Below are 24628 nucleotides of genomic sequence, written 5' to 3'. Positions count from 1 at the left end.
TTTGACAACTTTCAACCTCAAGAAGTCGAATTTGATGAAGCCTCCCACGTGGTCACCCAACTGCTGATGACAAACCCTAGAAATTAGGGAACATGTTTCCCTGTTTTTAGGTTTAGATCCTTGAAAATTGGCACGTGGGACAGAGCCTTTATCTCTTCATCCATGACACATTTTACAAAACAGAAGGAGGTTTTTGTAGCCCATGTTGTCCAGAACAAAAACCTCTCCTTTTTTTTTAAAACATTTCTCCAGCTGTCCAGAAACTGTCCTTGAAAAGCACGTGGAAAACAGGAAAAATCCGTTTTCTGAAAGTAGGGTCTCAATGAAAGCTTAGTATCTCCCAACGGAAAACACTTATGAATAAAGTGAGATAGGTTATTGTATCTGGAGAGATTATGAAGAGAAACCTCCCTCATAATTCCAAAATAAATCTTCCTGTAACCAAAAACGGATCTTGAAAAAGACTGCTAAAACCAGTAGACAAAGCTTGACTTTCAGCGGTTTCGTAGCGCAAGTTTAACCATAAATTCCTCTCACCTCAGAACGAATTTGAAGAAACTGAAAGAGGTTTATGTAGTTCAGAATGTTAGGAAGAAAAGCCTCTTTCCTTTTGCAAAATTAAGTTCTCGGCTACTCAGGAAAGCTTTTGGAAGTTAACTAGTAAAAACAGTTTTTCTGCTAAAACAGGCTGCTACAGGGGTTTCGTAGCGCGCTACGAAAACTCCTACTTCAGTGATTTCGTAGCTACTTTCAAAATTTCTCCAAAATGATGTGAGATATGACTTATAAACACCTGGTAATACTTCTAAAACATGGAATGAGGCTGTCAAACATTATTTGGAAAAGAGATATGATCTTAAAAGACTTCTAACCTTATGACCTAACCCTTAAAGCATGAAATGACCTAGAGACCCTTTAACACCATGACTAGAAGAAGGGTTTGTAAATGAGAATGACACTAATTGTGATGAGATGACTAAAAAATTATAAGACTATGACTAGAAACAAGGCAACTTTCCAAAGCTTAGAGACAAAGATTTTAGGTTGATAACAGTCCACATTGAATTTTATTTGTTATTAATATTTTTTTAGTTGTTACATATCAACTCCATACTAAGTATTGAATTACAAATATCCCTTGGATTATACAATTGTTAAAATATCCATCTTAACTAGAGATGTTTCAAGTACCTAAAGGGATCAAATCACTTGAGGAAAACCTCTTTTAGAGTGCAAAACTTGAAAAAAAGTTTTTCGCCTCAAGATATTTGATCTCCATGGTGAAGATGGATCTATATTGGTTGTGTGTGTGTGTGTGTATGTATTTATGTATGTGTGCATGTAGCATTTTTTAATGCATAAATATATTCAATGCCTTGAAAATACCCATGGGAACTTAAATTTTGTAGACTACACAACTTAAACTTGCAATTCCAACAAATATTTACTAGATATTAGACAAAATTGACCCATATAAATGGTCTTAAAAGGTCTCTATTTGAAATCATCCCATAAAAATGGAATCCCTTGCTTTAGCAAATTTATGAAAGCTTTGTTCGCATCATCGTAATTTATGAAGAAATGTTGCAAGAAGAAGCATAGAATGAAGTTGAGTGAGATGATTTTCCCTCTTGTGAGAGTGTGCATCCAAATCAACAACGTATGCTTCAGCGATTTGTTTGAACTGGTGGAACATATATGACATAGCCCGATGTAAGGTAACCTTAGTATTTTTTTAAGGCTAATAGGAATTTAAGGTACAAAAAATACCCCAAGGACAAACATATATAGTCTTATGTTGATCCTTGGGTTAGATTTGGATATGGTTATAGCAAGAAAATCCATCCATTAATGAAAATCTCTCACTTCTAGCATATTCATCAATAATATTATTGATGAAGGGCATAAGATAATTGTATATTGTTCTTATTCAAATAAGTTAAATTCATACATGCATGGTGTTATCACTTAGATTGACCTTAGGCTAAAGGGAGGCAATGCCAGGGTAACCACAAACCAAGCTTAGCCAAGTAGCTAGCCCTACTAGGCCGAGAGAGGGCTCTCTACGTAAGGATCTCAGTCAAGATGACTGGATCAGGTAAAGGATTTTAGGCTAGGTATAGTAGCTCAAAATTTTCTATTGGCTTTTGTAGAGGTTTGCTAGATCAAGAGGAGCTGGGTAGTTTAGGTCTGGGAAATTAGGTCAGAAATGCGGGGTGTTCTATGGGGCAAGATAGGCAGAGGCTTTAGCACTCTTGAGCTTAATGGGGTGAGATGTTTTAGGCTGGTGAGAAGCTAAGAAGGACATGTGACAATCATGGATCCTTCCTGGACTGTAGAAAACATGAAATGGTGAATGATTTCCCATGGAAGAGCACTCATACAATGGATTCTACCTATCAAACATGAAAACATTCAACTAGAAGCAATGAAATGATATAAGGCATACATAATGTTAGAGCCTAGATTGACCTCAGGCTGAAAGAAGGAAATCCTAGGATAACCACAAACCAAGCTTAACCTGGTAGCTAGCCCTTCCAGGTTGGGAGAGGGCTCTCTCCTTGCAAATCTCAGTCAAGATGACTGAATTTGGTGAAAATTTTAGGCTAGGTATAGTAGCTCAACGTTTTTTGATTGATTTTGGTTGGTTTTGTGCTGGATTAGATGGAAGGCAATTTGGGTCTGGGAAATTAAGTCAGAATTCATGGTTTTCTATGGGGAAGGGTATAGGCTTCAACACTTGAAATCTAGTGAGGTGGGATGTCTAAGACTGGTGAGGAGCTAAGGAGGGCATGTAAACATCATGTATCCTTCTCAAACAACAGAAAACATAGAATACTAAATGGTTTCCCAAGGTAGAGCACTGTAAACAATGAATTCTACCTATCTATCTTGATATCATTCAGTTAGAAGCAGTGAAATAGATTGTGGCATACATAAAACATGTGAAAAACTAATAAAAAAGAAGAAACTATGAAAAATCACCATACCACAAGTATCCCATAAAAATAGTTGCAACTCCTTTTAATTTCCTTGCCAAACTGCTTACAATGATGTACAATAATATTCAGAGCATCCAAGTGAATCCAACCTCATCAAATGACCAAGAAAACACATAATATAGACATCTAAACTACTTATCGTAACCTTCAGGGGTCGAGTTCATGAGAAGAGAGGTTGTTTCAACCATTTCCAAACATAGAACTGGAATATAGGCAGTCAAACAACTTACCTCTAAAAAAGGGGAAACTAATTCATTTACCTCAAAACCACTTCTAACTAATGAATCTACCCTATAACACTATTTTACCATTAAATTTACATGCCATGTCATTAATTACATCATTGAAATCATCCATGAGGAGAGAGAAAAGAAATTTATAGTCAAAACAGGTGAAATTTTGAATTTCTGGACAAATTGGTCAAAAGTGCAGTGCCACTGGTCAAAAGCACAGTGCCTCTTTCCACCTGCTTTTAGAGGCCTTCCCCTTAACCAAATTGATCCCAATATAGCTCATTGGAAAGGTCTCCAAGTCTAATTTCTAGAACAACTTGAATTTTTGAATTTAAAGGTAATTCTCCCCTCAAAAATTGAATATGCCAAGACTGCTTCTGTGTGTCCAAAATGAGGCAGAGAGGTCATTTTTTAGTAGTTTTTGGACCTTTTGGTGACCTAGATTTGCTTCAAAAGTTCTGAAAATTTCTAGGGTGCATGTTCTCATCCTCTTGAATCCAAATATGCAAGCCTTTTGTTCAGCTAATGCTCCAGGGAAAAATGCAGTGCCGCCAGTTTCTTGTGTTGAAAATTTCAAAATTTTGAAAATGAAAAAAAATCTTCAAAACTTGCCAAAATTTGGCATGGAACGCCACCATTAGGTGCTTTGATGGGCTAGGGAGGCTTCAGCCAATAACCTCAAGCTATATTTCTCCTTTTTTCTTTCTAAAGCTCGCCTTAGCCTAGCCTTCAACTTCCTGATCCTTATGTTACATATCCTGTTGCCGGTCATATAATGATATGCCATGTGCTGGAGCATCTTCTTGTCAATAAGTTTCTCAAGGTGTATGTTGACCCTCTCAAGCCAAATTTCCCTATCATGTTCAATATCTTGCTCAATAGTGGAAAATGTGCCATGAGTCTCTTTTTCCTTTTGCCTTTTTGATTCACCTCTTTGCTTCTTGGTCACTTGACTTCTTTGCATCTTTGCCTTCAGCACTTCAAGCTCCATGAGAAGTTGTTTATCACTCAACTGTTTGTTTTCTTGTTCCAAGTATTTGATGACAAACTTGGCTCTCTCTAGGTTATTTGACAAAGCTTGTATTAGAGCTTCCCTCTCTTTTATGATGATGTCCTTGACAATTTCTTCATCCTAGGCCTCCAAGTCAATGAAATCATCTCCATGATGAGTATAGTGCTACTGTGGCTCCTCATGCTCAATCAGGTCAAAATCTCTTTCCTCCTCATCACCAAGATCTTCCTCTTGTGCTTTTTCCTTACCTTTGCTCAGCTGCTCAACGTGTACCTATTTTGTTGATGTAGAAGGCAAAGCCCGTTCCACACCTTGTGGAGATAACATTTGCCTATAGCCTGATGACAAAGGCAAGGCCCTTTCCACAACTTGTGGAGAAAGCACTTGCCTAGCAGCTGCAAAAAGTCTGCTCGTGCCTATCTGATATGTCAAATACACTAACACCCCAACAGTTTTGGTTTCCTTGACCTCTTCCCTTATTTCTCCATGGCTAGAAGGTCCACCTTCTTCTTGATGCACTGATGAAGGGATCTATGGACCTTTGAAAATCTCATGAGCAATAAAATTCTCCCAAGGAATGTTAAGAAGACTGAGTTGGTGAAGAACAATGATTTTGATCAAAGAGTAAAGATAAATACTGTTCAACTACTGAGGGTATGGTTTCCTCTGCATAATGTGTGCCATTTTCTCAATGTTTCTAAACATGAAGTAAGGAAGATTCAACATCTTTACTCTAGTGAAATACATGAGGAGTCTAATATGGTAGGCATACACCCAGGAGAACCTACCTTCACAAGTGAAGTATTTGATAATAATCCTCATCAAAGAAACATACCTTTCTTCCAAAAAATTAAAGGGGAATAACCTTTTCACTTGATTTCTGTATTTAGCCTTGATATAGGGTGCATAGTAATCCTCATCAAGATCATGACCCTTGTATCATTTTTCACCCACATTGGGAATTCTAGTGGCCTTTGAAATTATAGTTGATGATATAATGAAAGTTACTCCAGCAAGTGTGACCTCATTGTTATGTAAATGAGCCACAAACAGTCTGGCCAACTCAAGGTGAAACTGAAATCTTTCCACCATTTCACAAAATTCAAAGCATGCTTGATGCCTGAAGCAAGAAATTGCAAGTGAACAAGCCTGTAACTCTATCAAACTATTAGGCTCATCTCTGATGATTTTTCCTCCTTTATGAGTCTTCCTTTGCTGTATGTTTCTCTCCCTAGAGCTGTCACTAAATGTCTCTTCCTCATACTCATACTCACTGTCTCTTTCCATTTGTTTCCCTTGGTTTTGAACAATGTGGTTGTATATGGATAATTATGGATAATAGTGTGGAAATAGGGTGGAGGAATGGAATAAGAAGAGTGTATGGAGGAGGGAGTGTGAAAATGTATGTGTGAATAGGGTTTAGGGATGTGAGTAGGGTTTAGGGATGTGAGTAGGGGAGAGAGTGTAGGGTTTGGGAAATTGTATGTGGGAATGAGATTTAGGGAAAAATATATGTGGGAGTGGAGTTTAGGGAGAGAGTGAGTGGAATGTAATAGGATAGGGGGAATGAGGGTTTGATATCAATAATGAGTGATAGCACTAAGAAAACTAGTGTTTACAACAACAATTAGGGTTTCAATTTTAAGGAGGAAAGACCAAGAAAATTATCATGAAAGCACACTAAACAAAAATAAAATGACAGTACTTACCTTCAAGAGGAAATTTGGAGGTGATTTGGTAAATTTGGAGGAAGTTTGGGGCGATTTTAAGCCTTACTGATCAAAGCGCAGCGCCACCTACAGGAGTGCAGTGCCAGCCTGAAAGTGCAGCACCCGTGTATTTTTGCATTGGGAAATGCTGCTAGAAGCGTAGCACCACCTAAGTGCAGCACCTTCCTCAGAAGCACAGCATTGGCCAAAATCTTGAAAAAATGTAGCAACTTCATTGTATTTGCTCAATGACACTTGAAACTCGACCTTCGATTTCCTTAAGGCACTTTGATCTTCAACAATAACACAATAGGATGAAAAATAGGAGGATGGCTTTATATAGCTTCACCTTTTTGATTTTTTATTTGTGAAAACCCACATTTGTAATGTCTATCTCTTCTTTAAAATGCTCTTTTTTTTTCTTTATGCTTGTCTTCTTGTTTTCTTTTGCTTGGCAAGTGATCTAATGCTCAAAATCATTTGATTTTTGCAGTGACAGGAACTGGGCAGCATCACCAGCTTTAGGAGGAGCTTGGGAACAAATATTACATACAGAAACAATAAAATTACATCATAAAAAGATAAAAAACAATAATACTCTGTTTTCACCTCAAAACTAGTTTTGAGGTGAGAACTACAATCAACTTCTCAGCTGATAAATTATGATTTTACCAATCATTATTGACCTCCTCATGTCCTTGTTGATCATTATTGGGATATAATCACTGAATTTGACCATGATGGGACCCTAAAACCTAATGAGACCAAACCCTAAGACCTAATGAAATAAATTGTAGGGTGAACATGAGCCATGACTGAAATATATGGAAGAGGATTAGCAAGTACATATCATGAGGGAAAAATTTGAAGAAAACCCTACCATCAGTGAATCCATGACCTAATGGAATGCAAACTCATCAGTATGGGACTCCTACTATGAAATGAAAAAGAGCAGATTTTGATCATTGATGGCAGTGTGAAGACACTGACACTAACACATAAAACAAATAAACATATAGTCAAAGAAGAAGAAACTATACTAGAACTCCATACCACAGAGATCTCATAAAAGTAGCTGCAATTCTTATTAATTTCCTGCCAAACTACTTACATAGGTGTACAATCAAGCTCTGAGCATCCACGCTGAGTCCAACCAACAAAATGACTAAGAAAATACATGATATAGGCCTCAAAACAACTAATCCTAGCCTCAGGGGTCGAATCCATGAAAGAAGGAACAGTTGCACAAAAGACTGAACTGATAGCTAAAGACTAGGGAGGTCAAACTGAATAATTCCTAATATGAAGCAAACGGATTCATTACATGCCACTTAGGTCATTCATCTGATGTATCTACCCTAGGTAACAAAAATACACTTAAATTACATCATCATCATGAATTACATCAGTGAAAAATCAAAATCCCACAAGTGAAAAGTATTTTGTAAGAGAAAAAGTGAAAAATTTGGCTGCTTGTCAAGTGCATAGTGCCAATGTCAAATGTGTAGTGCTTGAAGGAAGTGCGCAATGCCATCTTCAAGGTGAGTTTTGACTGCCTTCCTGGTGTCCAAATCTAGCTCAGGATAGCTCATTGGAAAGCTTATCCTATCTAGTTTCCAAAAATCTCCCTAGCTTCCAAATAGAGCTTGATTTGCCCCTCCAAAATTGAAATCTTCCATGACTGTTCAAACGTGCAGTGCCTGGCTCAGAAAATAGGCAGAGACATAATTTTTAGGTGGTTTTTTGCCTTTTCCACCTAGTAGTTTTCACTTTCAAACCTGGAAACATTGTTTTATTGAGTGGAAATGGTCTTATGAATCTAATGGTGGTGGCCATTCCTCCAAAAATTCCCCAAAAAAGTGCACAACGCCCTAGGCACTGCGCGTTTGACCAATGGACTGATATAAAAATTACCTCAAGATAATAGGAAATGCCCAAAGCAAAAAACTAAGTTTAGGGTCTTCAAAAATGATTGACATAGATGATGGTAAAGGTGCCTAGGCATGGAGAGAATCCTCCACCAATAGGTCAAGCTTGTCCTTCTCCTTTTGATGAGTTAAGGCCTTAATTTTTGCATAAGCCCTCTTGAGCTTGGCTCTAGCAATTTTGTTTCTCATGGCATAGTATTTGGCCATTCTTCTTTCAATCTCCGTATCTCTATTAGATTTAGCTAATAGGTCCTCAAGAGGATTGTTAGCCCTCTCAAGCCAATATTCCCAGTTCTCATTCATCATTATGCCAAATTGTTCATTTAAGGTGAGTTGGTTGGCAAGTTGAGCTTAATTTTCTCTTTCAAGCTCCAAGGCTCATTTTATGCCTTTAGTCCTAGGGCTCCTCCTGGGCATTTCTTCCTGCATGGGCTCACCATAGTCACCATAGGCTTCCTCAAGTTGGAATTTAGTCTTTACAGCTTCCCTTTTAGCTTTGATGAGTTGAAATTCCATAAGCTCATGCTTGGTCTCCATTTGCCTATTTTCCTTTTCATAATAAGATATGATGTATTTTGCTGTTTTTAGATTCACCTACAACTCACCTATAAATGCTTCTTGCTCTTTGAAGATCATTCTGGTGTTTTCCTTTTCATCTTCCTCATCTAAGTCCACAAAGTCAAAATCTTGCTCAGTTTCATGGGGGTCTTCTTCCTGTATTTGCATTTCTGTTTCAACCATTTTTTCCTTTCCTTTCTGTACCTACTTTGATAATGAAGAGATCAAGGCCCCTACAAAAATATGTGGGGAAAACACTTGCCTATTTCCTCTCTGATAGGTGTGCACCACAGTACCTAAATTAGTCCTCCCACACTTGCTGCTTTGACCCTGATCACTTTGTCCTTTGTGACTGTCCTCTTTCCTATCAGATGAAAGAATAGGTCCATGGAATGGTGATAATGGGGGTGACGGTGGATGATATGAACAATGCATGGGCTGAGATGGAGGGATGGAGGTTGGTTGATGAGATGATGATGGAATGTCTTGAACATTTTGAGTGGAAACTTGAGTGAAAATGGGGTTAGCTATAAATGTACTCCATGCAATATTAAGTTCTTTAAGTTGATAAAGAACTATGATATTTATTAGGGAATGGTGAAATAAGCTTTTCATTTGACCTTTTCATTCTCTTCTTTGGGAAATGTAAACCATCTTCTCAACTCTCTTGAAAAGATAGTAGGGTATATTGAGCATTTTAACCCTAGCGAAATGCATAAGTAACTAGATGTGGTAAGAATAGACCCTAGAGAACCTACCCTCACATGAAAAATACTTCATTATAATCTTCATCATAGGTGCATATCTATCAAGGAGGTATGAGAAAAGGAAATAGCCTTTTCTTTCACTTCTATACCTAGGTTTGATGTATGGTTCATAAAAATGTGCTTCTATTTCACCTTGCTTGAACCATTTTTCCCCAACTTTTGGAATCCCAATAGAAACTGATATGATGGCAACAGAAAATGTGAAGGTTATGCCTGCAAGAGTGACTTGGTTATCTTGAATTTTAGTTATGAAAATCCTAGTCAACTCAGGGTAGTACTAGATTGCTTGGACCTACTCACAAAACTCAAAACACCCTAACCATTTGAAGGATGTCACTGTCATAGGAGAAGCTAGAAGCTCTTTGAGATCTGTGGGCTAAAACCTGTGGATTTTCCCTCATTTATGTGGCCTTCTCTGCTCTATGTTTCCCTCTATGTCTGATCCCTCTTCTTCACTGTGTGGACTATGTCCTTCATCAGCCATGGTGTCTTTGTTATGAAACCCTAAGTAAATGGTAAGGGAATGCATGTGTTTAGGAAGGAAAAAGGAGAAGGGAAAATTATGTTTTGAAGAAGACACTTACGTTGGCATTATGATACAAGTGTTGTCCTTGATGGCAAATCACACTGATAACAAATCATAGTGCAGAAGGATAGCAGCAAGGAATTGATGATCAGTCTACAAGTATGAAGAAAAATATATACACGTTGGTTCACTATATACCAAGTCGCGTATACAAGCAGGTTCACTATATACCAAGTCGCATATACGTAGGTTCACTATATACCAAGTCGCGTGTACACGCTGGTTGGCTTCAGTAAAAGTGCGTGTATGTGGAAAACTTATCTTTGGTCCACGGCGGTTATTCCTTGGAAGTTGTGCCTATGGTTTTGGACCTTGGTGTCTCGACGGACGTGTTGATCCCTAGTTTTGAAGATGATGGTATTGGATTTCTATGGTTTTGGCTCTTGGTATTGAACAAGGCCTAAGGCTATATAAGGAGAAGGAAATCATTAGGCAAGTGCATCTGAAAAAGTCTTGAATATCTGATGAAGTATTAGATCCAGTATGCAGGTTATTGGTTGATGATGTATTGCTTGATCTGAGCTAAGGAGAGATCTCATCGGTTGATGGAGAACAAGATCTAAGGAGAGATCGAGATCAAATGGTTTGAAATGAACTATCTTTATATAGTTGATTATGCGTATTTCTAGATCCGCATGATTGACGCAATATTATGTTCTGGGTATAACTGATGTCTGGTACAGCTGCAAGTTATGAAAAACTATTTTTAGATCTGTACGCAGGTTGTCTTCGGTAAAACCGCGTGTATACACGGGTTTCCCTCATTGAAGTAGCGTATATCTTTTGGAGCTTGATTTTTGGGTTGCAGCTGGGTCTGACTGTTATTGCAGAGTTCTGTAGTCTGCTCTGTGTTCTGGTGACTGGGTTTGATAGGGTTTCAGTGGTTCAGTGATTCAAAGATTGTTGATGTGAGTATTGGTTGTTTTGTAATCTGCTATGAAGGTTGAATGAATTGTGGTCTTCAGATTGTAATATTGTGCTTCAGGAATATCCAGTCTGAAAATGTATGAAAAGTGGTACCTGAAGGAAAGAAGATTGTAGGCCTACACCTACGTACTAGTATCTTAGCTAGTACAAGAGCAAAGGGGGTTGAAGCTCCCTTCCAAGGAAGTTTGGAGAACGAGAGAAGGTTGAAGCCTTCTGCAGGTTGTAGCCTGCGTACTGGTATAAGGCTGCACCAGTACAAAAGATTGTAAACTGAAGTTCTTATTAAAGAAAGATAGAGAAGACTTGCAGCAGGTGGTTTTCACCCACATTGGGTTTCCACCTTATATCATGGTGTTCATGTGTGTGGCTTTTGTGTGATGATCTGTTCTGTTATTCTGTTTACTCTTAATATGGTGAATAATGACCTGATGCACTTAACTGAAGATAAACTAACTGAATTATAAGTTTTCTGGTTATACGTTGTTTTCTTTAGACACAGTAGCGTGTACACGCTGGTTCACTTAACTGAAGTAGCGTATATGTTTCTGAGCATTGAAAAAGTTTTATTGATCTGATAATACTGATTCACCCCCCCTCTCAGTATTATTTCCAACAATTGGTATCAGAGCGGGTACTTCAGAGAAGCTTGATCGCTTGAAGGTAGATAGTTCATCATGAGCAACTACGAGAGAAGCATCAATCAGGCCATCGGCTTTTGATGGGACAAACTTCAATTATTGGAAGGTAAGAGTTACTGCCTATCTTCAATCTCTTGGTACAGAAGTTTGGGACATCGTAGAAATAGGCTACGCTTTTCCTTCAGCTACTCCTACAGATGCAGCTGAGAAAAAGAAGTATGAAACAAATGTGAAAGCAGTCAGTACCCTATTAGGATGTATATCCCAAACGGAATTCATGAAGGTAATGCACTACAAATCCACAAAAGAGATATGGGACAAAATTGTCACGAGCTATGAAGGAGATGAACAGGTAAAGCGTGCTAAACTTCAAACTCTCAGGATTCAGTATGAGACTCTCAAGATGTATAATGATGAAAGTGTGGCTAACTATTTTCTTCGGGTAGATGAGATCGTTAATTGTATGAAAAATTTGGGTGAAGAAATAAAAGAGGCTATAGTGGTTGAAAAGGTTCTAAGATCATTGTCCCCCAAGTTTGAATCTAAAGTATCTGCAATAGAAGAAAAGGAAAATCTACGAATTCTTACTATGTCTCAGCTACATGGAATTCTAACTGCTTATGAAATGAGAAAGGGAGGTCCATCAGATAGAAGAGAAGTTGCTTTCAAGGCATCAGGCAAAGAAGATTATTATGAAGCAAGCCACGTCCCAGAAGAAGAGGAAGAAGAATCAAATTTTGTCAAAAATCTTCAAAGGGGTTCTGGAAGGTTCAGAGGTAAGTTACCTTTTAAATGCTTTGCTTGTGGAAGAGTAGGTCATTATGCTGCAAAATGTCCTTATAAGGATAAAGGAAAGGAACCTGCTAGATGGAACAAGAAACAGAGTGCAAATAAGAAAAGCTACTACACTCATGAAGATAGTGATGGTCTATCGAATAGTGATGAAGATGAACGAGGTAATGAATATAAGTTGTTAATGGCATTTGAAGATGATGATTATATGGATGCTATAGATGTGGATAACCTCTATGATGAAATTACTAGACTCAAGAGATGTATAGAAGAAAAGAATATGATCATTGATACTCTACAATTTCAAATTGATGAAAAGGAAAAACATCTTGAAAAACTAGAAGGTGAAATTGTTGGTCTTAGAAAAGAGATTGAGAAAACAAAAGCTATTAATCTTAAATTTGTTAAAGGATCTGAAACCTTGGATGAGATTATCAATGTGCAGCGATCTCCTCTGATCAAGACAGGTCTTGGATATAATGGAGAAACATCTCAAGCCTCTACCTCTAAAAGTTATCTTGATGCAGCAAGGAAAAGCGAGCAAAGGCCAAATAAAAGTAATCGGGTGAATCAAGGACAGTTTACCTCAAGAACAAATAAAGACCATCAAGAAATTTGGGGACAAACTGCCTTAAGGACAAACAGAAGCTACAATCAGCCACAGGTAAAATCTTCCCAATTTGCTCCAAAAATAAATAGAAGCTACAATCGGTTGGATGATAGATCTGATTATCGCAGAATTTTCTTTAATGGCCAATGCTTTTCTTGCCATAACTTCGGTCACAAAGCAGCTCAATGTGTTGCATACAAGACAATCATGACTAGAGAAGCTCAAAAGAAAGGGAGAATGACTGAAACCATGAAAAGGACTTATAACAACTTTTCGGTTCTTGAAAATGAAGTTGAATGCTCTATTTGTAATAACTTTGGTCATGAAGACTCTGAATGCAGGAGCAGGTTCCGGAAGACAATTTAGAAGGAGCAAAACTCAAATGTTAGAACATGGAGAATAAAGGAACCACAACCAGAAAGATGTGGGATAGCCTTTTATGCAGAAGGTCAAGAAAGTCTATGGTACATTGACAGTGGATGTTCGAAGCATATGACAGGGGACAAAGAAAAGCTTGAGTCATATACCGCATTAGAAAAGGGGAAGAAAGTTTCTTTTGGAAACGATATCTCTGCAGCCATAAAAGGAAAAGGTGTGGCTCCATTGAAAGAGAAGGTCAAAGCTGGAAATGTTTTGTATGTTGATGGATTGAAGCATAATCTTCTGAGTGTCAGTCAGATGTGCAATCAAGGAACAAAGGTAATATTTAGATCAAATGGATGTTGTGTTCGTGATCATGATACAGGTAAAACAGTGATCAAAGGAAGAAGGACTCCAAATAATCTATACATATTTGAAGAAGGACCACAACAATGCTATTTGAGCAAGGATGATGAACACTGGCTATGGCATCGAAGGTTGGGGCATCTAAGCTTTTCACAAATAAGGAAAGCATGCAAATATCAGGCAGTTCGTGGTCTTCCAGATATCAAAATTCCAGACAACACTATATGCAAATCTTGTCAGTTTGGAAAGCAAACCAGAACTAACTTTCCAGAGAAGGAAGGATTAGCTAGCATGCCTCTTGAGCTAGTACATACAGATACATGTGGTCCATTCAGAAAAAGAACACCTCGAGGAGAAGAATACTTGATATTATTCATTGACGATTTCTCCAGGTTTGTCTGGTTAGGACTTATGAAGCACAAAGATGAAGCATTCGAAAAATTCAAATCCTTCAAAGCCTTGGTTGAAAATGAATCACGACACAAAATTAAGTGCCTCAGATCTGACAGAGGTGGGGAGTTTACCTCAAACGAATTTTTCGATTTCTGTGAAGAACATGGGATAAGAAGAGAATTCTCTACAGCTAGAACTCCTCAGCAAAATGGGGTGGTGGAAAGAATGAACAGAACAATCCAACAAATGGCTCGTGCTATGCTTGATGAATCAGGTACTCCCGCAACTTTCTGGGGTGAAGCTGCACATGCTGCGGTTATTATTCTTAACAAAACAAATGTCCGAGTAAACAGCACTCAAACACCTCATGAGCTCTGGAGTGGTGAAACTCCTTCGGTGAAGCACTTCAAAATATTTGGGAGCAAATGTTATATTAAGAATACTGATGAGCAACTTGGAAAACTTGAACCAAGAGCAGATGAAGGCATTCTTCTTGGTTATTCTCCACATAGCAAAGCATACAAGTGCTACAATAAAAGACTTGGCAGAATTGTTGACAGCATTGATGTAGTGGTTGATGAGAAGGGATATATTCCTAGGCAAGTTCATCATGAAGACATTGAAGAAGATGAAGGCTACCCTCAAAGGCAGAATGATGAAGAAGAAGAACCTCAAGAAGAACTAGAGGAGCAGGCAAGAATAGAAGAGAAGACTCCATCCAGATATGTTCAAAAGAATCATCCAGAATCTCAGATTGTGGGGCAGAAAGAAGCATGAATACAAACAAGAAGAAGAATTGCAGAAGCTTCAAGCTATTTGGCATTACTCTCTTCCACTGAACCACAAAATGTGAAAGAGGCATGCAAAGATGAATGTTGGGTCAAAGCAATGGATGAAGAACTTGAGCAGATCGAAAAGAACAACACTTGGGAACTGGTTCCTAGACCAAAAGATAAGAATGTCATAGGGACAAAATGGGTCTTCAAGAATAAATTGAATGAAAATGGAGAAGTAATTAGAAACAAGGCCAGACTTGTTTGTAAAGGGTATGCGTAGCAATAAGGGATAGATTTTGAAGAGACCTTTGCTCTTGTAGCAAGACTTGAGGCCATCCGAATGTTCCTTGCTCTCTCAAGCTTTCAAAACTTCAAGGTATTTCAAATGGACGTGAAATCAGCCTTTCTGAATGGAGACTTAGAAGAAGAAGTATATATTGAGCAGCCAGATGGTTTCATTCTTGGGAATGATCCAAACCTTGTATGCAAATTAAAAAAGGCTCTCTATGGTCTCAAACAAGCTCCAAGGGCTTGGTACTATCGATTGGACAAATATCTTCACCAACAAGGCTTTTCAAAAGGATCAGCAGATAGCAATCTCTATATAAAAATTGAAAATAACAAATTGCTAATACTTGTTGTTTATGTAGATGATATTATCTTTGGCAGCAATGAAGAGACTATGAGTCAAAACTTTGCCTTGGTTATGCAAAAAGAATTCGAAATGTCACTACTTGGAGAATTCACATACTTTCTTGGATTGCAAATCCAACAAAATGAAGGAGGCATCTTCTTGTCTCAAACCAAGTACCTCAAACAGATCTTGAAGAAGTATGGCATGGAAGATTCAAAGCCAGTATGTACACCCATGGTTACAGGATGCAGCCTCAGTGCAAATGATGAATCAGCAGCAGTTCATCAACCAACTTATAGATCCATGATTGGGAGTTTGCTTTATTTGACAGGTACCCGACCAGACATCATGCATGCAGTCGGAATAGTTGGGAGATTTCAGGCAAATCCAAAGGAGACTCATCTTCAGGCAGTGAAGAGAATCTTCAAATATCTTCAAGGGACACAAAATTATGGATTATGGTATCCTAGAGATACAGATCTCACACTTCATGCTTATACAGATGCAGATTGGGCCGGAAGTGTGGATGACATGAAGAGCACAAGTGGTGGTGCATTCTTTATGGGCTCCAGATTAGTATCTTGGTTCAGCAAGAAACAGAGTTTGATTGCCTTATCTACAGCTGAAGCAGAATATGTGGCTGCGGCATCTTGTTGCACACAACTTCTTTGGATGATGCAGACCTTGCAGGATTTTCAAATCACTTGCACTTCACCACTCTCTATCTTATGTGATAATACAAGTGCAATCAGCATTTCAAAGAATCCAGTCATGCACTCAAAGACCAAGCACATACCAATCAAGTACCATTTTCTTCGGGAACAAGTGCTTGAGCAGAAGGTCAAGTTGGAGTATGTTCCTTCTAAGGAACAAGTTGCTGATATTCTCACAAAACCACTGCCCAGGGAAACTTTTGAATATCTCATACAAAAGCTGGGAGTAGTTGATGCTTCATCCTGCTGTTGAAGCTTGTCTGTTCTACAGAAAATTTGGTATACGCAAGTTACGTAAGGGATATCCGCGTATATATGCCGATTTATGGTGGGAAAGTCGCGTGTATGGTGTACGCGTGTTGCAGAAAGCATATCCGCGTGCATACGCCATTTTCTGCAGGAGAAGTCGCGTATATGGAGTTCTGAACAGCAAGGGCAGACTCTGGTCGGAGAAGGTCTGAGATGGGTATGCCAGAATTCTTCAGGCACAGGTTCAGGGGGAGCAGCAGGCACAGGTTCAGGGGGAGCAGATTAAAGTCTCATAAAGCATTGTTGGCATTTAGATGCTTTTGGTTCTAGTACACAACTGTTGTTGGTTTCAGGAGAAGGAGCTCAGAAGGAAATCTTGGTTGCTGATCTAAAAGATGTGTATCAGATGATGCTTGTGACTTTCATAAGTCTTGGTCTAGATTTGTTGTCTCTATGTCATGTATCTCTTCTGTGATATCTCGTTTATGGTGTCAAGGTCATGTAACAGCCTATGTTGGTTTCCCCACTATGCCTGGGATGAATGATGTAATATAATTGGTTGTTTCTGATGTATCCCCTCTTGGTTGGGAGTATGGATGTATGTATTGAGTCTTTTGGTAATAGGAAGGTCCCTTATGGTGTATAAGTCTTGGTTCCTTTGAAGAACATCTTTTGCAGATCTTGCCTACAGTCAGAGGAAGCATGTTTCAGCACAGCCAAGCAAAGATATCAGCATGTACTCAGGGGGAGCACAGCCCTTTGCCCTTGATGACAAAGGGGGAGAGTGATTTGATTTGGTACTGTTGCCATCAAGTCCAAAGGGGGAGATTTTTGGCATTATGAGACAAGTGTTGTCCTTGATGGCAAATCACACTGATAACAAATCATAGTGCAGAAGGATAGCAGCAAGGAATTGATGATCAGTCTACAAGTATGAAGAAAAATATATACACGCTGGTTCACTATATACCAAGTCGCGTATACAAGCAGGTTCACTATATACCAAGTCGCATATATGCAGGTTCGCTATATACCAAGTCGCGTGTACACGCTGGTTGGCTTCAGTAAAAGTGCGTGTATGTGGAAAACTTATCTTTGGTCCACGGCGGTTATTCCTTGGAAGTTGTGCCTATGGTTTTGGACCTTGGTGTCTCGACGGACATGTTGATCCCTAGTTTTGAAGATGATGGTATTGGATTTCTATGGTTTTGGCTCTTGGTATTGAACAAGGCCTAAGGCTATATAAGGAGAAGGAAATCATTAGGCAAGTGCATCTGAAAAAGTCTTGAATATCTGATGAAGTATTAGATCCAGTATGCAGGTTATTGGTTGATGGTGTATTGCTTGATCTGAGCTAAGGAGAGATCTCATCGGTTGATGGAGAACAAGATCTAAGGAGAGATCGGGATCAAATGGTTTGAAATGAACTATCTTTATATAGTTGATTATGCGTATTTCTAGATCCGCATGACTGACGCAATATTATGTTCTGGGTATAACTGATGTCTGGTACAGCTGCAAGTTATGAAAAATTATTTTTAGATCTGTACGCAGGTTGTCTTCGGTAAAACCGCGTGTATACGCGGGTTGCCTTCATTGAAGTAGCGTATATCTTTTGGAGCTTGATTTTTGGGTTGCAGCTGGGTCTGACTGTTATTGCAGAGTTCTGTAGTCTGCTCTGTGTTCTGGTGACTGGGTTTGACAGGGTTTCAGTGGTTCAGTGATTCAAAGATTGTTGATGTGAGTATTGGTTGTTTTGTAATCTGCTATGAAGGTTGAATGAATTGTGGTCTTCAGATTGTAATATTGTGCTTCAGGAATATCCAGTCTGAAAATGTATGAAAAGTGGTACCTGAAGGAAAGAAGATTGTAGGCCTGCACCTACGTACTAGTATCTTAGCTAGTACAAGAGCAAAGGGGGTTGAAGCTCCCTTCCAAGGAAGTTTGGAGAACGAGAGAAGGTTGAAGCCTTCTGCAGGTTGTAGCCTGCGTACTGGTATAAGGCTGCACCAGTACAAAAGATTGTAAACTGAAGTTCTTATTAAATAAAGATAGAGACGACTTGCAGCAGGTGGTTTTCACCCACATTGGGTTTCCACCTTATATCATGGTGTTCATGTGTGTGGCTTTTGTTTGATGATCTGTTCTGTTATTCTGTTTACTCTTAATATGGTGAATAATGACCTGATGCACTTAACTGAAGATAAACTAACTGAATTATAAGTTTTCTGGTTATACGCTGTTTTCTTTAGACACAGTAGCGTGTACACGCTGGTTCACTTAACTGAAGTAGCGTATATGTTTCTGAGCATTGAAAAAGTTTTATTGATCTGATAATACTGATTCACCCCCCCTCTCAGTATTATTTCCGACAGCTTACTTGTTTTAAGGTTGAGGAGGTATAAGGACTGGTAAAGAAGGAACAGGGGCAAAACTAGCCAAATGCGCAGTGCCCAGAGGAAGTGCACAGCGCCTGAAGGGAGTGCGCAGCGCCAAGAGGAAATGCACATCACCTCAACTCTTTCTACTGATTCGACCTCAAATTGTAAAAAAAACATTGTTGGGGTTTGCTCAATTCATGGTAAGAGGGAAATAAAGAAGATATGAAGGCAAGAAGATATTTATATACCCTTAAATTTAATATTTAGCTCCTCAAACCCCCTTTGCTAATGTTTTTTTGTCACTTTCACCTTTTCATTAATTGCTCTTGATTTTCTGACCCTTTCCTTTTTGATAGGTGCATGATTTCTTAATTGGACTTGAATTTTTTAGTGTTTGTTTGTCTTGCGGCAAGGAGAAATGCTTCGGTGTAGCTGAGATCCATTATTACATATAGGAACTTTAAAATTACATATGAAATACAAATAAACTTAAAATACCCTATTTTCACTTCAAAAACATGTTTTGGAGGTGAAAATTGCATTAGGTTAAAACAAATAATAACTCAGTAGATTATGACTTACAAATCATCATGCTTGTTTTATCAGTCATCCTCATACCCTTGCTGACCTATATTTGCCTTTTAACATCAAAATTTTGACCTTGGTGGTGAAACCATAAGACCTAATGAAATCATGCCCTATGGCCTAATGAAATCATGACTACAGATTAATTATGAAACCATAACTGAAGACAATCTGAAGGAGGATCAGCAAGTATACTCTATGAGGGAAAAATTTAGATTTTCTGAAGAGAAAACAACCATCAGTGGATCAGTATATCATGACCTAATGGAATGATGCAAAATTTTCAGTATGGGACCCCTAAAATGAAAATGGAAAGAGTGAATTTTGATCCCTGATGGAAGTATGCAGATACTGACACTAACATTGGCCTTATTGGGGATGGCAGCTCCTTGGAGGTGTCAAGAACACCATAGACCAAGTGCCTCATCCATTGGGCAATACGGTCAAAACCAAAAAAATGGAAAAATGACTCAATACAACTGAACACTGACTCTCAACCAAACTGACTCAAAACTTGACTATAAACCAAATCGACCAAACTTGACACTAATCATTTAAACTGTATAACCTTCACTTCGATCCCCAAGCTCAAATGACAGTGGAATTAAAAAATTCCAAGGAAAATAAAATTGGCATATACAATGAAGGTTTAATAACTTCAGGAAACAACCTCAAAATTAGTAATGCTTCAAGAGCCTACCATTCACTGGCCCTCCTGAACAATCCTAACCATCCATTTCCTTCAACAAAAAGGCATTATGTCCTCGATAGGCTGAGATTTTGTATGGTCCTTTCCATAGATTTTCAAACTTACCATGCTTTCCTTTCTCCTCATTTCGTGCATCCCACCGCAGCACTACATCCTCCAGCTGAAACTTTTCTGCTTTGGTTTTGCGGTCATAAATCTTCTTTAACTTTTCTTTCAACCAAAAAGTGTTTTGAGAAACCTCTAATATCATCCTCTTCACTGCCAGCTTCCTGTAGTAGTCTCATGACCGGGATTGCAAGTGATGTAGGAAATACTGTATCAATACCATAAACCAACTCAAAAGGTGACATACCTATGGATTTCTTACTAATCACTCTGTTGGCCCACAAGGCATTAACAAGCTTTCGATGCCAATTCTTCTTATTTGCCTTCAACATTTTCTTGATTATATTCACCAAGGACTTATTTGACGACTTGGCCAATCCATTGCCCTACGGGTAGTATGTTGTGGAATGACCTAATGTAATATTGTACTTGTTGCAAAACTCCACCATCCTCTTGGACTTAAATGAATCTACATTATCTATTATGATCTTGTGATGGCAACCAAAACGAGACAAGATATTAGATTCTAAAATTTGGATAATTACCGTATCCATGGCCTGCCTTGTCGGAATGGTCTCAATCCACTTGGTGAAATAATCGGTAGCGGTCAAGATCCATCGGTGTTGTGTTGATGATATAGGATGGATTTCCCTTATGAAATCAAGTCCCCACTACTGGAAAGGTGCATTTACTTCAACTGGTTTCAAAGGAAGAGGAAGCAACTTCCTTTTTCCTTGAAAAACTTGGCATTCATGGCAACTCATCACTGTCTTATAAAAATCTGAAAATAAAGTTGGCCAATAATATCCTGCTCTCAACACTTTGTTAGCTGTTGTTTTCCAAAACAAATGACTGCCACAATCACCTTTATGAAAATCATGCATCACCTGCTGAGCTTCGTCTTCAACCAAACAATTAAGAAGAACCCCTCTCGGATCTTTCCAATAAAGAGCACTGTTTAAAATGCATAATTTTGATGATTTGAGTTTTAGTGATCTACCTTTGCTTCTTGACATTCCAGGAGGTGGCGAAAGATGCTGAAGAACATAAACTATATCAAAATACCATAGTGATTGGAGAAACATTTCTGAGAGTTGAATGAGCGAGCCACCATCTTCATCCTCTGACATTGCTGCAATGAGATTTATGTCTAGAGCATGTAGATTTGATTCTACCATCAGTTTTGCCAAGCCTTGTCCCTTGATCAGTTTAGTGGGCTTAATATCTAGATCATATTTCAACATTGCTACTATCCACTTAGCTCTTCTTCCCTCCGGATCAGTTTGCATCAGAACATCCTTTACTATTGCATTAGGAACATATGTTATGGTATGTGAATGCAGAATGTACACGCTGAAATCCTTCAATGACTTTATGAGAGCCAACACTTGCTTTTCAATGATATTATACCACAAGGTAGCATCTCAAATAGTCCTACTAAAAAAAGCAATGGGTTGCTCAATCTGATCTCTTTTTTGCATCAATACCGTAGCCATGATATGCTCGGATGTAAATGAAAATATAATGAAATATTGAGTGTAATCAGGACTAGTCAAGACTGGGGTTGTGGTCAAAGAAATCTTTACCAAATTGAATGACTTCATGGCATCCTTGGTCCATTTCATAGTCCGGTCCTTTTTCAACATATTATTCATTTCACGTAAATGTTCCGCCAAATTGGGTATAAATCTGTGTAAGAAATTCATCTTACCATTGAAATCCTGAATCTCCTTTTTGTTGCGCGGAAAGTCTATATGCTGAATTGCCTCCACCCTTGTAGGATCAATGCAGATATCATCTTTAGAAGTGATATGACCAAGGAGCTTACCCTCATCCATGGCAAAAAGACTTTTCTTGGGCTTGAGAGAAATCCTGAACTTTCTACATCTTTGAAAGACAATCCTTAAGTGGTGCAAGTGTTCATCATCAGAACCAAAAAATACCATCAAATCATCTAAATAAACAACCAAGAAAACATCCTTCTCATTAGTAAAAGCAATGTCCATCACTCGTTGAAAAGTGGCTCTGACATTCTTAAATCCAAATGGCATTTTGGCACACTGAAAAGTTCCCCAAGGTGTTGTGAAGGCAGTTTTGTCTTGGTCTTTTTCATGCACCAAGATCTCATTATAGCCTGAGTAACCATTGAGTAGTGACATCTGTGATGCTCCAACTACTCTTTGCAGAATATGGTCCATCTTTGGAAGTGGGTAATTATCCTTTAAGGATACTTTGTTGAGGTTCCGGAAATCTATGCACAACCTTATTTCTCCAGTCTTCTTTTGTACCGAGACCAAATTGGAAATCCAATCAGAAAATCTGATTGGAAAAATGATGCCCGCTTTGAACAATTGTTCACCTCTTTCTCAAGGGATGGCAGCAGCTTTGGATTAATCCTTCTCAACTTCTGTCTGAAAGGCTTTTGATCTAGCTTGATAGGAATACTATGTTGAATTATATCCTTGTCATACACCTTCAAATCTGAATAATCCCATGAAAAGACATCAGAAAAGTGAGAAAGTAATCTAACATACTGGGCCTTTACCTCGGGAGACAATGTTTTTGATAGATTTACAAGCTTGGGCTTGTTAACTGTTTCAAGATTGACATCTTCAACTCCTTTGTCAGTAGGAACCAAGCTCGGCTTTCTTGCAACATCATCCTGATCAAAAATCCCCTCTAAAGGTATGAGACCTCTAGGAATAATGTTATCCTTCAGTTGTAATACTTCCATCTGATTCACCTCAATCTCTTGTTCATCAGTATCACAATAATCATCAATGGAATAATTCTTGAACTTTCTTTCATTCTGCAAAAGGGCATTGATTTCATTATCATCCCAAAACACTTTCCAATACTTTAAATTATCCAAAACAGCAGGCCAGTGTTTGACATGAATTTCAAACTTGTTGCTGGAGTTCATTTGGATCTTCATATTGCTTGCTGCAGTGGTGAGTGAATCTGCAATAATGTTTTGAGTCTGGGGTACTGCTGTCAAGGTATATTCAGGAAACATTCTCAAAATATCTAGAACTACATTTCTGTAGGCTCTCATCCGTAGATGCTTTGCTTGATACTCTCCCTTTACCTATTTGATCACCAGCCTTGAATCACCATAGATAGAAATCATTTTTGCATTCGGTTTCTTCAAAATTTTAAGACCTGTAATCAAAGCCTCATACTTCGCTTCATTGTTAGAGAAATCAAAAGCCAACCTGTAAGAACATACTCTAACATTACTTGGGACTTTGGTAGGCTAGAAAGCAGGGGTGCGAATCTAAATTCCTATACCAGCACCATCCTTATCCACAGTGCCATCGAAATCCATGCTCCAAAGGCCGACTTCATCCTCTAGATGCTGAAATTCTGTTTCCTTCTCTACCTTACCTTGACTGATTACTTCATTTTTCTTCTCCTCACTAACCTTGTGTTGCTGTGTAGGTTGCTCAGAAGAACTTGCTATTTTCTCTTTTTCCTAATTAAGGACTGCCGTAAAATTTTCGGAAGTTTCTGGTAGATCATCTACTTCTACAATCTGAATATCTACATCATTTAATCTACTATCAGAGTACAAAACAAATGATTCTAAATCAGTATGTACAACATTTATTGGATGATTCACTGGCTTCTCTTTATGAGTGATCATGTATTCCATTTTCTTCTCTCGGTATAATTTCCTCAATTGACCGGAAACGGGAATGGTAGAATAAGAGAAATCAAGTTGTAAAGTGCCCTTGAGTTTAACACCCCACGATCTAGACACGAGCATATCGAATCGAGGTGGAATATCAACAACAACCACATCCATCAAAACATTTTTGGCTGGGATTTGATCTAAAGACACTACCATATCTGTGATGAGACCAATGCAACGAACTCTACCAAAGTCATAGGAGTACAAATCCTGATATTTCCGGGTAATATCCAGGACCAACTTCTCCATAATGGCTTTAGGCATCAAATTATGAGAAGCTCCGGAATCTAACATGGCATTATGAAGAAGGTACTCATGCAATCTAAGACTTAGATAAAAGGGAGGAACTTCACTATCTTCAAGCTGACCCTCTATGGCTAGACCAAAAATGAGTTCAGGATGATCATCTTCAACATTTACCATGTCTGACAAAGGGTCTCTTTGCAAAATTCTAGATACATGGTGTTTATAATTACTATTCTTTACCAATTCAGTCAAAGGAATGGACACCTTCAATTTAGTAATTTCACTTTCTAAATTAAAGGCTGAAACTTTTTCTACATCTTTGACAGTAATGTCCTTCTTCTCTACTTGCTCTTTCACTGCATTTTGTTGATTGTTCTTCTCATTTGCAATGATATTTGTTGATGGTACTTTGTTGGAACTCGGATCCGTAAGCTCTTTCCCTTTCTTCTGAATGTTTGAGGAGTCATTCTTTGATTGCAGATCCTTTCTTTTTTGAATGTGATTAATTGGTACATCTCTACTCCTCAAAGAATACTGCTTTTGTTGGGCTGTCAAAGAATTCATATAACCTCGCTGATAATCATCAGACTCAGCCTCCAGAATTGCATCATTTCCTAATATGTAATCGTCATCCCTTTGAATGTCTGGAACCTTT

Source organism: Pinus tabuliformis, chromosome 4_2, assembly GCF_031772625.1.
Source record: "Pinus tabuliformis cultivar Carrire ecotype Pingquan chromosome 4_2, CPIR1, whole genome shotgun sequence".
NCBI classification, from domain to species: Eukaryota; Viridiplantae; Streptophyta; class Pinopsida; order Pinales; family Pinaceae; genus Pinus; species Pinus tabuliformis.
This window is presented reverse-complemented; position numbering follows the sequence as displayed.